Here is a 12,818-nt window from a genome sequence, read left to right as displayed (position 1 = left end):
CTCCTATACTTTACTAGTTAGTTTTAATGTCTAGGAATATACCTTAAGAGGGTCTTTGCTCCCTCCAGACTTTATAATTACTTTGCTTTACTGACTTCCATGGGTGGGGGTCGCTCCCCTCTGACCTCGGAGCCGCCTCATTATGGGCCCCTACCATAGGGGGTTTGGCCGTCTCGGAGGTCCGGGGGGGACGCTTCCACCGGGAACCCTGCACTTTTACCGGGGCTTGACATTCACATACTGTTACATTTAGGTTGCTGGTGTTGGCCGGAGCGGCAGTCTTGCTGCTCCTCCTGTCTATACTTGGAAAGGATGGGTATTCCCCCTCTTTCCACTCAGAAACTTCTGACTCCTCCAATTTTCGGAGGTGTCCCCTTCAATATTGTCTTGGGAAAGGGAAGGATGGTGGGAGAATTTGGTTCTCTCTCACCATCAGGGATGGGGAAAATTGTGTTCCTCTTGGTTCTACTTATTAACATGGTACTTTTCTCACACTTCCTCCTAGATTTCATACCTATACTCTCTACAGTCTCCACTTCTTCCCCTCCTCTCCTTCGAAGGTCACCTAAACTCCTACGTCCATCCGAATCAGGGTTCCCTCACGGCTCTGCACAGGGTAAGTCCCACTCATCTCATGCAGACACCCCCCTTCTGATCTATGTCCGTACTTAATGCACCTCCACCGCAACTCCATATAGTTTCACATAATGTGCAGGGCCTTAACTCCCCTGTTAAACGGAGGAAATTGTTCAAACTCTATCATTCTTAAAGGTTTGAGGTTCTCCTGCTACAGGTTTGAGGTTCTCCCATTTCCCCAAGTCCTACAACCCATCATTTCTTCATCAACACTTCCCCCAATTCTATCTCTCCAATGCAGAGAATAAAACAAAAGGGGTAACCGTCTGTTTTTCCAAACACTTAAATTTCGCTATGTCACATATCACCAAAGACCCCATAGGTAGATATATCCTGGTCAAGGGCACCATAGATGGCACGCTATATTCGTTTGTCTCTTACTACGCCCCTAACAAAGGCCAATATACATTTTTTACCTCAATGATGCCCTCTCTTGCACCCCAACTAGAAGGTGTCATTATTGTGGGGGGGGCTCGAATATAGCATTTGATCTAACTCTTGACAAGTCGGGTTCAGGCCATCCATGCTCCAGACATCCCCCCAAAAGAAGTATAAATATTGCCAAACTCCTATATGATGCTGGACTAGTAGACATTTGGAGGGAACTGAGCCCCCACTCTAAAGACTACATGCATTATTCCGCTCCACACCAGACTTGTGCCAGGATAGATCATGTTTTCCTACACACGAAATATATACCCATTGCGATAAAGTCGATTATCAGAGATTCCCCTGTATCTGACCACTCTATAGTCACGCTCTCTATTCGTCTCACAGATTTTACCAAAAAAGAATTTAAGTGGCGATTCAATGAATCACTCCTAAGTAACCCGGTCCACTGCACTTTACTTGAGAAGGAACTCAAAGACTACTTTCACAAAAATGACACAGAGGGAATCTCCCCGGCTACATTATGGGCAGCCCACAAAGCTGTAATAAGAGGCAAAATTATTCAATTGTCATCACGTTTAAAAAAAGAACACCGGGCAGAAATAGACAAGCTCACTAAAGAATATCAGGCAGCCTGTAAGCACAATAAACGAGAACAAACCCAATCTTCTTTACAAAAGCTAGAAACCACCAAACTAAAACTCAACCTGGCCCTCACTACTGAAGCCGAGAGACACCTTCGCTGGCCAGGGGCGAGGTTTTACTCCCAAAAAGATAAGATAGGAACCAAACTAGCCTCCAAACTTTCTCCCAAACCTCGTCTGCTGGCATTTCCCAAAATCCGTTTGCATTCTGGCACATTTACACAGAATCCACAACATATTATGGAATGCTTCCAGGACTATTACGCTTCCCTTTACAAAGAAGATAAAAATAGCTCTCACCCCAATCTCACCGAGTTCCTCGACTCAATTCAATTATCCAAACTTTCCACGGACCATACAGAATTGCTTGACTGTCCCATTACCTCCTCGGAAATCAAGGAGACCATCAAGAACCTCAAATAAGGCTCTGCCCCCGGCCCTGATGGTTTCTCTGTGTACTACTATAAAAAATTTGCCGATATCCTCACACCTTACCTGGTCAGATTTTTTAACTCCCTACAATTAGGATCTCCCTTGGATAATCCCTCAAACTTAGCATATATCTCTGTCATTCCCAGGAGAAGACCCCTCGGTAATTGAAAATTACTGACCGCTCTCCCTGATCAACAACGATCTTAAACTTTTAACAAAAATTCTGGCAAATCGATTATCCTCCTTCATAGCCCAATATATCCACAAGGATCAGGCAGGATTTATCCCAGGGAGACAGGGCCCTGATCAGGTGAGAAGGGCTATAGACATAGTGTCCCTCCTAGGCTCTCAATGGGATGGGGGTCCCGGTCAGGAAGGATTCCTACTTCCATTGACCTTTGGAAAGCATTTGACACGGTCACTTGGCTGTATATTTTCAAAGTCCTGGAAAGATGGGGACTGGGCCCCAAATTCCTAAACACGCTATATTCCCTTTATTCCAACCCTAGCGCCCAAATTAGAATGCAAGGGAGATATTCTGACATGATTAAAATAGAGAAAGGAACCAGACAAGGATGCCCGTTGTCGCCCTTAATTTTTGCAATTGCCATTGAATCCCTGGCAATTGCTATTCGCAGTCACCCCGACATTAAAGGAGTCGCATGCGGCCCACACGAACACAAATGTGCTCTTTTCGCGGATGATCTTCTTTTATTTGTAACATTGCCCCTCATCTCAACCCCTAAAATTATGAAGCTACTTGAGCGGTTTGGGGAAGTCTCAGGTCTTCGGGTCAATATTTCCAAATCCGCTGCCCTGAATGTTTCAGTCTCACCTGACCTACTCAAGCGCCTGCAAACGTCCTTCTGCACAAAATTTATCCCCTAATTAGGAATCAACCACACCCCTAGATTTGACCTGCTTTTTGCCACCAACTACCCCCCTCTGTTCAAAAAACTCGAAGCCGATATGTCCGCTTGGTCTAAACACGGTCTGTCCTGGCTAGGTAGAGTCAACTCCATCAAAATGACCCTCCTTCCCCGCCTACTATACCTTTTTAGATCCCTACCAATCCCAATCAGGAAGGCTCAACTACTCCGTTTCTAATCCTCTATCCAGAAATTTATATGGGGCTCCAGTGGCAGAAGATGCTCCAAAGAAACACTTTACAGACTCAAAACACAAGGAGGTATAGCTCTACCCAATATTTGGTGGTATTATCAATCAGCTCAGCTAGCACAGATCTCTATGGCCTACTCTAAAGGCCCTAAACCCGACTGGCTACTGATGGAGAGACAAGCGACACCGAATCACACGCTAGACTACTTGCTCTGAGGCTCTCCACGCCTCAGACCGACGGTACTGGCCCCGACCCTATCTCACTCGATGGCCCTCTGGGATAGACTACAAAAAAATCCTGCTTTAACTTCCCCATTTGCCCACTTTCCCACTTATTCCACAATCCAGAATTTCCACCTGGTCAAAACATATTAGCATTCAAATGGTGGCTTAACAAGGGCCTATACAGGATTGGACACTTCCTTAACTCCACGGGACCCCTCTCTGTTGGGTACTGTGTCAGTAAACTGGATATGCCCAACTCCGAAAGACACAGACTTCACCAAATTACTCATTTCCTGAGATCAAAATGGTCGAAGGATTCAGGTCCCTCTACACCTACACCATATGAATCATGGTGCGCCAATGTAAAGGATCAGAAAGGGGGGTGTCTCCATTATCTATAATTCCCTAGCTGGCTCCTCTTCCAAACCGCTTTAAGCCCGACTTTGGGAACGGGACTTGGCAGTTGAGTGGGACTTGGATAAATGGTGCAGATGCTTCCACAGATCGTTCAAAGGAATCATGAACACATCTCTAATGGAGGCTAGCATTAAAATCATCACACGTTGGTATCGAGTTCCGGTCACCCTGGCCAAAATTTTCCCAGATTCATCCCCTCTGTGCTTCAGGGGCTGTGGCTACCTGGGATCTCTACTCCATATATGGTGGACATGTCCTCAAATCCGGAAATTCTGGAACAGCTTTTTTCACTTATTGCGAAAGATCACGGGAGTAGCCATTCCACAGGTCCCGGAAATAGCTCTTCTCAACGTTCAGGTAGAAAATATTCCCAGACACACACAGTGCCTGATCTTTTATATGCTCTTGGGTGCCAGAATCACCATTGCCAGAAATTGGAAGGGCCACACAGTACCGCTAGCTGAAATGAAACATAAAATCTCCTGGATCATGGCCCAAGAGAAAATGGTCAGCAAGTTGCTGGACAAAACCCACAAATTCGAATCCATTTGGGAACCTTGGGCGAAATACATGGGTATACCGTTGATTCCAGAGATGTAGAATACTCTGATTCCTTCTTCTCCCTCTGGGTGACACTCTTTCCTTTACTTTTCTTTGCTTAACTCTTCTTTTCTCTCCTCTTCTCTCTACTGCTATCTGTCTCCTTCTCATCTCCTGAAGCTTATACCCGTCTGTCTTCCCCCCGTTTCCCAATACTTCTTTCTCCTCCAGTGGAGAAAGAACATATCTCACAATTGACTTCCAGCTGGAGGCAGTGGGTCACTGCAGCCCATTCAGGCCCTTACTTTACATTGAGTTAAGTTATTGTTTAAGACAGCCTGACTCAACCGCACAATAGTAAATAGTGGGTATGTGCCCAGGACTACGGTATTTAATATGAAACTCATGAAAGCTAAATTTTGAACAGGCCTGAGCAAATATGCTCCCATCTTCAGACCTGCCATGTAATTTTACTAGATGGGGTTGCCCCGGTCAGTTTCCTCCACAGTCTGATCCCTTTGGGGTGGAGGGACTGTCTGGCGAGAGCAATCTCCTTACCAGCTTGCAATAGGCTGCAAACTAGATAGGAAGAATGGTGTGTTCCACTCATTGTATTTATACAACTTGACTGTGTAATATTGTTGCCCGAGCACTGTAATTACACCAAGCACAACCCTTTTCAGGGAATGTAACCTTACCTTTACTATACCTAATGATCTGCTGTTGTTGTATACTGTGACAATGTACCTAGTGTAGCTCTGTGCACCCATCCATCTAGCCTTTTTGGCGTTTTATTGTACCATGTTTCTATGTTCCATTGCTTGTTATATACTCAATAATTTAATAAAAATATTGAAAAGAAAAGAGCAAACAGATCTGCCATGGCCATGGGAAAGTTTCCGCAGCCAATGGTCTTCCACCAACGTCCGTATGTGCGAATACCCTCACATGAGCATATTACAGCAAAACTGACACTGGGGGACATCTGACAACATACATTAATAAAAATTTCCACAACACAATATCTATTGCAATCTAGCACTATATATGCGTATGTCCAATACAACCGTGAATAGTATAAACAGTATAGATTTACCAACAGCCACTACATTCCTCCACATGGACACGTTCAGCCATTGTGCGCTCTGTTCTTGGATACTGACAGGTTCCAGTTTCACCTTACCCAATGGTGAATTGTTTTACCCTCATTTTAGAGCCGACTGCAGTACTCAGGGGGTGATTTACCTCATGTAGTGTAAGTGAGGCATCTATGTCGGAAAAACTATCCGCCAATTATGTCAAAGAATCAATGATCACATATATTCTTCTGCTAATGGTAGAATGCTCATCCCTGTGAGTAGGCATCCCAATCTACATCGTAGATTCGATAATTCGTTCATTAGTTTCATGGTTTTGACAGTGGTGCGGCGTGACCCCAGGGGGGGTGACTGGGATAGAAGGATACTGCAGCACGAAACAAGGTGGATCAGTCACATGTTGGCTTGGCATTAATGAAGTTCATTCCTATAGATAATTTCTAGAAGGCGAAGGTTTTATTGCCCAAATTATTCTGTTATTTTTATATTATTTATTTTTTATTACCTTCCACCTTGTTTTATGTGTGGTTGTATGCCCTTGGGTCCCGGTTCTTCCCTCCTGGATGGGCACTGCCTTTATGCTTTTTTGTTTATTTTTGTTTATTTTCCTCCTCCTTGCTTGCCATTTTTTAGACTGTTGATATTGTTTTAACCACTTCAGCCCCGGAAGAATTTACCCCCTACCTGACCAGAGCACTTTTTGCGATTCGGCACTGCGTCGCTTTAACTGACAATTGCGCAGTCGTGCGACATGGCTCCCAAACAAAATTAACGTCCTTTTTTTTTCCACAAATAGAGCTTTCTTTTGGTGGTATTTGATCACCTCTGCGGTTTTTATTTTTTGCGCTATAAACAAAAATAGAGCAACAATTTTGAAAAAAACGCATTATTTTTTACTTTTTGCTATAATAAATATTCCCCAAAAATATATAAAAAAGCAATTTTTTCCCTCAGTTTAGGCTGATACGTATTCTTCTACATATTTTTGGTAAAAAAAATCGCAATAAGCGATTATTGATCAGTTTGCACAAAAGTTATAGCGTTTACAAAATAGGGGATAGTTTTATGGCATTTTTATTAATAATTTTTTTTTTTAAATGGCAATGATCAGCGATTTTTATCATGACTGCGACATTATGGCGGACACATCGGGCATTTTTGACACATTTTTGGGACCATTGTCATTTATACAGCAATCAGTGCTATGAAAATGCACTGATTCCTGTGTAAATGACACTGGCGGTGAAGGGGTTAACCACTAGGTGGCAGTGTAGAGGCTATGTGTGTCCTAGGGGCGTGTTTCTAACTGTCAGGGGGATGGGCTGTGTGTGTGACATCACTGATCTTTGCTCCGATGACAGGGAGCAGAGATCGAGTGACATTGTCACTAGGCAGAACGGGGAGGTGCTGTTTACATCAGCATCTCCCCGTTCTTCCTCCCCGCGAGGCGATCGCGGGTGTCCCCGCGGCGATCGAGTCCACGGGACCCACGAACTGACTCACGGAGCTTGCCACGGGCACGCGCCGCCGGTGGCGCGTGCGCGCCTGCTGGCCGCCTCTTAAAGGGCAACGTACAGGTACGTGGTTTTGCCTGTATGATCCCTTCTGCCGCAGTATATCTGCGTGAGGCGGTCGGCAAGCGGTTAAAAAATATGTATTTTGCGATACTATTTGGGTCACCTTCATTTATGTATGTATTGTCCTATGATCAGTTTATAAGTTTATTTCCTCTATAAAAATATATCAAGTGTAATATTGTTGTTATTGTTTGTTGATATTACTTAAATTACTGCTTTAATTGTATATTTTCTTGTCTCTAGGTTATTATGGCCAGCTACCTCTTCTGTTTTGATTTCATTGGACTTCATGTGTGGCCAGGTAGCCGCATCTGCCCCTCATAGGCATTTCTTGCGGCAATCAAGAGCACCAGTACTGTAATATTTGCCCCCCTTTTCCCCCGTTTACATCTTTTTGGTTATTTTTGTTTCCTTCTTTGTTTTGATTGTCATTCCATCCAATCACATAGGCTTTAACCATCTGCCCACGCACTGTCCCCCCCTAGTGCAGTGTCTGAAATCCACATTAGGGGGAGCTCCCAGTCCTGGGCTCCTGAGTGTGGCGCTCCTACAGCCACGGTCTCGCTTGTTGCGGTGATGTGTTATACTGTGCATGCGCGATCGCGGCATTGAGCCTCATTGCCTGTCAATTGATCTCAGATAGTATGATACCTTTTTGTTTATACTCCAGCCTGAACTCAGTGATTGCCTTTTTCTTCCTTTTTTCTTTACAAATCTCATTGCTTTGTTTTAGATGCTGCGCATACCAAGCCTGCTGGCTTTGGTTGCAGTTTAAGCACAAACCTTTACCATTCTGTTACATTCATTTTTCAAAGAACTTGGATCCAATATCTATGTTGCCCTACCATCTGGCCTGTGTTATACAGTTCATTATCCAAATTCTAGGTGAGATTACTACCTTTCCAAATATTGTTTCCTTTTCACTCTATACATATTTACATATTTTTTATACTGATTTTCCTTTATAGTTACATATTCATAATTCTTATAGGTAGCCTGTCTGGTGCCTAATATTCTCTAGGCTGCTATACGTCTTTTACTACTACTATCAATTGAATTTTAGTCATCTATACTGCATATAAAGATACGACTAGTGACTCATATCATGCATATTTTTTCTGGATTTATCAGCACGGGTCTTTTTGATATATAGGGGGTGCCGGCTGTCTATACTATTCATGGTTATATTGGATATACCCATATATAGTGCTAGATTGCAGTATGTATTGTTACATTGTATACCTACCTCACTATATTTTCTTACCACTCTGATTAGGCATGCCCCCACGTGTTGTCCACTGCACCATTTGCATGCCCTATATTTGGTCTTGTTCGGACTGTTGCCATGGTGGTCCCATTTGCTCTTTGATATATTTTATGTTGATTGTATGCCAAAAAAATTATTATTGACTGCCTTTTTTCCTCTCTTAGAAATTACTCAGCTCCTGAATAGGGATGAGCCAAACACCCCCCGGTTCGGTTCGCACCAGAACCTGCAAACGGACCGAAAGTTCGCGCGAACTTTAGAACCCCATTAAAGTCTATGGGACCCGAACGTTCAAAATTAAAAGTGCTAATTTTAAAGGCTAATATGCAAGTTATTGTCCTAAAAAGGGTTTGGGGACCCGGGAGCTGCCCCAGGGGACATGAATCAATGCAAAACAAAGTTTTAAAAACTGCCATTTTTTTGGGAGCAGTGATTTTAATGATGCTTAAAGTGAAAAAAAAAGTGAAATATTTGTTTCAATATCGTACCTGGGGGGCGTCTATAGTATGCCTGTAAAGTGGCGCGTGTTTCCCCTGCTTAGAACTGTCCCTGCACAAAATGACATTTTTAAAGGAATAAAAGTCATTTAAAACTGCTTGCGGCTTTAATGTAATGTCGGGTCCCTGGCAATATGGATGAAAATCAGTAAGACAAACGGCATGGGTACCCCCCACCCCCCAGTCCATTACCAGGCCCTTTGGGTCTGGTATGGATATTAAGGGGAACCCTGCACCCAAATTAAAAAAAGGAAAGGCGTGGGGCCCCCAGGCCCTATATACTCTAACAGCTGTATACAGGTGGTGCAAACAAGACAGGGACTGTAGGTTTATTTTTAAGTAGAATCTGTTTGTAATTTTGAACTGGTACATTTTTAAAGTGTAGCTCCAGCCACAAAATCTATTTTTAAGCTTTTTGGAAAACATAGGGAAGGGTTATCACCCCTGTAACATTTGTTTTGCTGTCTGTGCACCTCTTCAGAAGATTTCACCTCACTTTCTGTCCCAATGACAAATGTTTTTTGAAAATTTGGGGTTTTTAGTGAAACAAGGATTGGCGATAAAGCATCAGTGAAGAGGAGACACGTTTTTCCCATATTATCTCTTACAGAAGAGAATTTCCTTTCCTATTGGTAGATTTCATCTCACTTCCTATTGTCTCCTTCCGTTTGCAAGTAGGAGTCGTTTGTAAGTTGGATGTTTGAAAGTAGGGGCCTGCCCTATATACTCTGCAGAAATTGGGGCCTTAGGTGTTGGTGTTGCCACAACACTGTAAGCCTTCACAGTTACTCTTGGTGGGCGCAGGAACGGGCCCTGCTGTGAAATATTAGATCAAGAATTGTAATTACATGCCATTGTTGAACAGGGGCAGAAAAATTGGGCCTTTGGTAGTGGTGGTGGTGGTGTTGCCACAACACTGTAAGCCCTCACAGTTACTCTTGGTGGGCGCAGGAATGGGCCCTGCTATGAAATATTAGATCAATAATTGTAATTACATGTCCCTGTTGAACAGGGGCAGAAAAACTGGGCCTTAGGCACTGGTGCCACAACACTGCAACCCCTCACAGACTATAGTTAGAGCGTAGGAATGAGCCCTGCTGCAAAGTATTGCATCAAAAATTGTAATTATATGCCCCTGTTAAACAGGGGCAGAAAAATTGGGCCTTGGCCACTGGTAGCGGTGCCCAGAACCAAAAATGTTCTTACAAGCTATCAGCATTAAAATTGAGGAGGAAAAGGATTGTGACTCAGCATAACAGGATAGTCACTCAGCATCAGCATAGGCAGTCTTGAAGGGATCTCACATTAAAAAAAAAAAAATCAGACTTCCGGTTCCGGCGCCACATGAGGAGGAGGTGAGAAGCTCCAGCTCCCGCACAGCTCCTCACATAACCGGCATTTAAGCCAGCCACAGCACCGGGGGAAACCCCTACTGCCTCTGCTCCATCTCAGGCAGACATGGACCGCTTTGTGGAGCGATCCTACGCTCGGGCGCTGTCCTCGCCCCCCTCCACAGCTCCGCCGGCGGGAGACATAGCGGCTGACACAGCCAAGATGGCGGCCGCTCCGGACACAGCAGAGCGGCCTCAGCAGCAGCCACAACCTCCCCCTGCCCCTGCAATGGCAGAAGCTGACCCCGCATCCCCTGCCAACATTGCCCAGGCTGTAGTGCAACTACTGGGGCCATCACTAACAGCCACTGTGGACGCAGCGGTACACAGAGGGCTGGAACAGCTACACATAGAGCTCCAGGCTCAGGCCCAGTGCATTACGCAGGTAGAGGAAAGGATTTCTATAATTGAAGATGACTACACAGCCTCATCTGCAGCACTTGCACGTATCAATGCTTCATATAGAGACATATGGGACAAGCTGGACGATTTGGAAAATCGTTCAAGGAGGAACAACCTGCGCATCATTGGCTTACCAGAGTCGATCCCAGCCTCCCACCTCACAAACATATGTGCGAAAACCATCCCAGAGCAACTTGGCCTCCGCATACCATGCACTGTTGAACGAGCACACCGTATGGGTCAATATTCTGACACGCGCGCTAAACCTCGGCATGTGATAGTAAAATACTTAAACTACGCCGACAAAAATGCCATAATGCAAAAATTTCGTTGCACGCGCTCACTGGTGGTAGATGGCACGAAATTGCTGCTTTTCGCGGACTATTCCATAGAGGTAATGAAACAACGCAAGGCATTCTCCTCGGTATGTTCCACTCTGCACCGCACCCAAACCTGATTCTCCCTAGCCTATCCAGCTGTCCTCCGCGTTCAAACACCTGAAGGGGAGCAACTCACCTTTCACACACCTGAAGAGGCGGAAACCTACCTAACCAACAGAAGCTCCGAAATGGAACACAGCGCCGCGACAGAGGGATCTCCATCGTCATCTTCACAGCATGCATATGGACCCCCCAAACACCCCCGAAGCCCGACCAAACCTCCATACAAGCGCAGCCGCTCCACCAACCAGGAAGACCGCTCTGAGAATCGTTGAAGGAATCGTCGGAGGACTCCACATCACCACCTTTTTCACATCGCCATCTTCTAACGGGTAGTATCAACCCATCTCATACCCTTTCTTTTTCTCTTAAAATGTTTTATTATTACGAGGAGGATGCTATTGATGATGACCTTATAAACTGCCGTACATGCTCCTTGTGGAGCACTACCCCTCCCAACCTGTAGCTGAAAAGTACGCAGCTAAAAGTTATGCAGCTATACTGTTATGGTCATGGAACTCAATAACAGAGATAGTCCCCCAATACCTGGGAAACTTTCCTTTTCAGGGACACATGGTGTCAGTAGCAAAAGTAAAGGATTGGATCATTTTGAATTGCATGCCTTGTGTGTGTCATAATTTCTTGTCGGAATGATCTCCAGATCTGAATGGGTTTTTGAGGTACACTCTAATCAGGATATCATACGAGGGTTCACTTGCTTTCAGAACATACATGTACCCCAACAGCTTGGTGTCAGAAAGTGGGGCGGTCATTATTTAAGTCGGGTGAGTCTGATTTAATTAATATTATTTCTCTTGCCGTGACTTTAGTTTAAAAGACCGTTTCCCTATATGGGATTAACAGAAGGTGTAGTGTTAAAAAACATTTATGAACCTCGGTAGGTAGAATTCCGTTCGGGTGACGGAAGAAAGGACTCTGAGTTAGTCCAAAGGAACTCTGAGATAGTTCTAAAAAGAAAGGACTCTGAGTAGTCCAAAGGGGCTCCGAGTAGTCCAAAGGAACTCTGAGATAGTTCCAAAAAGAAGGACTCTGAGATAGTCCAAAGGAACTCTGAGATAGTTCCAAAAAGAAGGACTCTGAGATAGTCCAAGGGGTTCTGAGAAACCCACAGTACTGTAAGAAGTTTTATAAAGATATCTGATGGAGTGTGCCAGAAAGGCCCAAACCTCTTTGCTTGCCTTTCTTTCGCTTAGGAGATAAAATAAGTAGATAAAATAAGGTCATCTGTTTGTCTGTGTGGAATTTGTCAGGTGTCATAAGGTAAGATGACACCTTTCCACTGCATTGTATTGTCATTGTATTATAATGAAATGTAGAGTGATGTTACAATATTTGGTGATGTATTGATGCTGACTTTTAATGATTTATATATAAATGCTTTGAAAGTATAAGATATATATATAGTTGGCAGGATGATTCTGGCATTGATGCAGTGAGTAAAAATATTTTATTTGCCTTGCTGTAATCAGACGTTCAGTGTCATTTTAGGGAAAGTAAAAAAAAAAAAAAAAGAAGAAGGTTTCAAAAGTGTCCTGATTGTATTACTGGTTTACACAAATTTGTGTTTTAAGAAGCATTGACAGTGCAGGGAGTAATGTCACTTATTGGAAGAGCAGGGGAGACTTATCAAGTCTGTCCCCGGTCTTTGAAGTATTGTGACATTAGGGACGTTTTTACCATTTAAAATATGGGTAGAGCGTTAATAAAACTTTTTTTAAGGTAA

The sequence above is a fragment of the Aquarana catesbeiana genome, linkage group LG06, assembly GCF_042186555.1.
Source record: "Aquarana catesbeiana isolate 2022-GZ linkage group LG06, ASM4218655v1, whole genome shotgun sequence".
In the NCBI taxonomy this organism is placed as follows: domain Eukaryota; kingdom Metazoa; phylum Chordata; class Amphibia; order Anura; family Ranidae; genus Aquarana; species Aquarana catesbeiana.
This window is presented reverse-complemented; position numbering follows the sequence as displayed.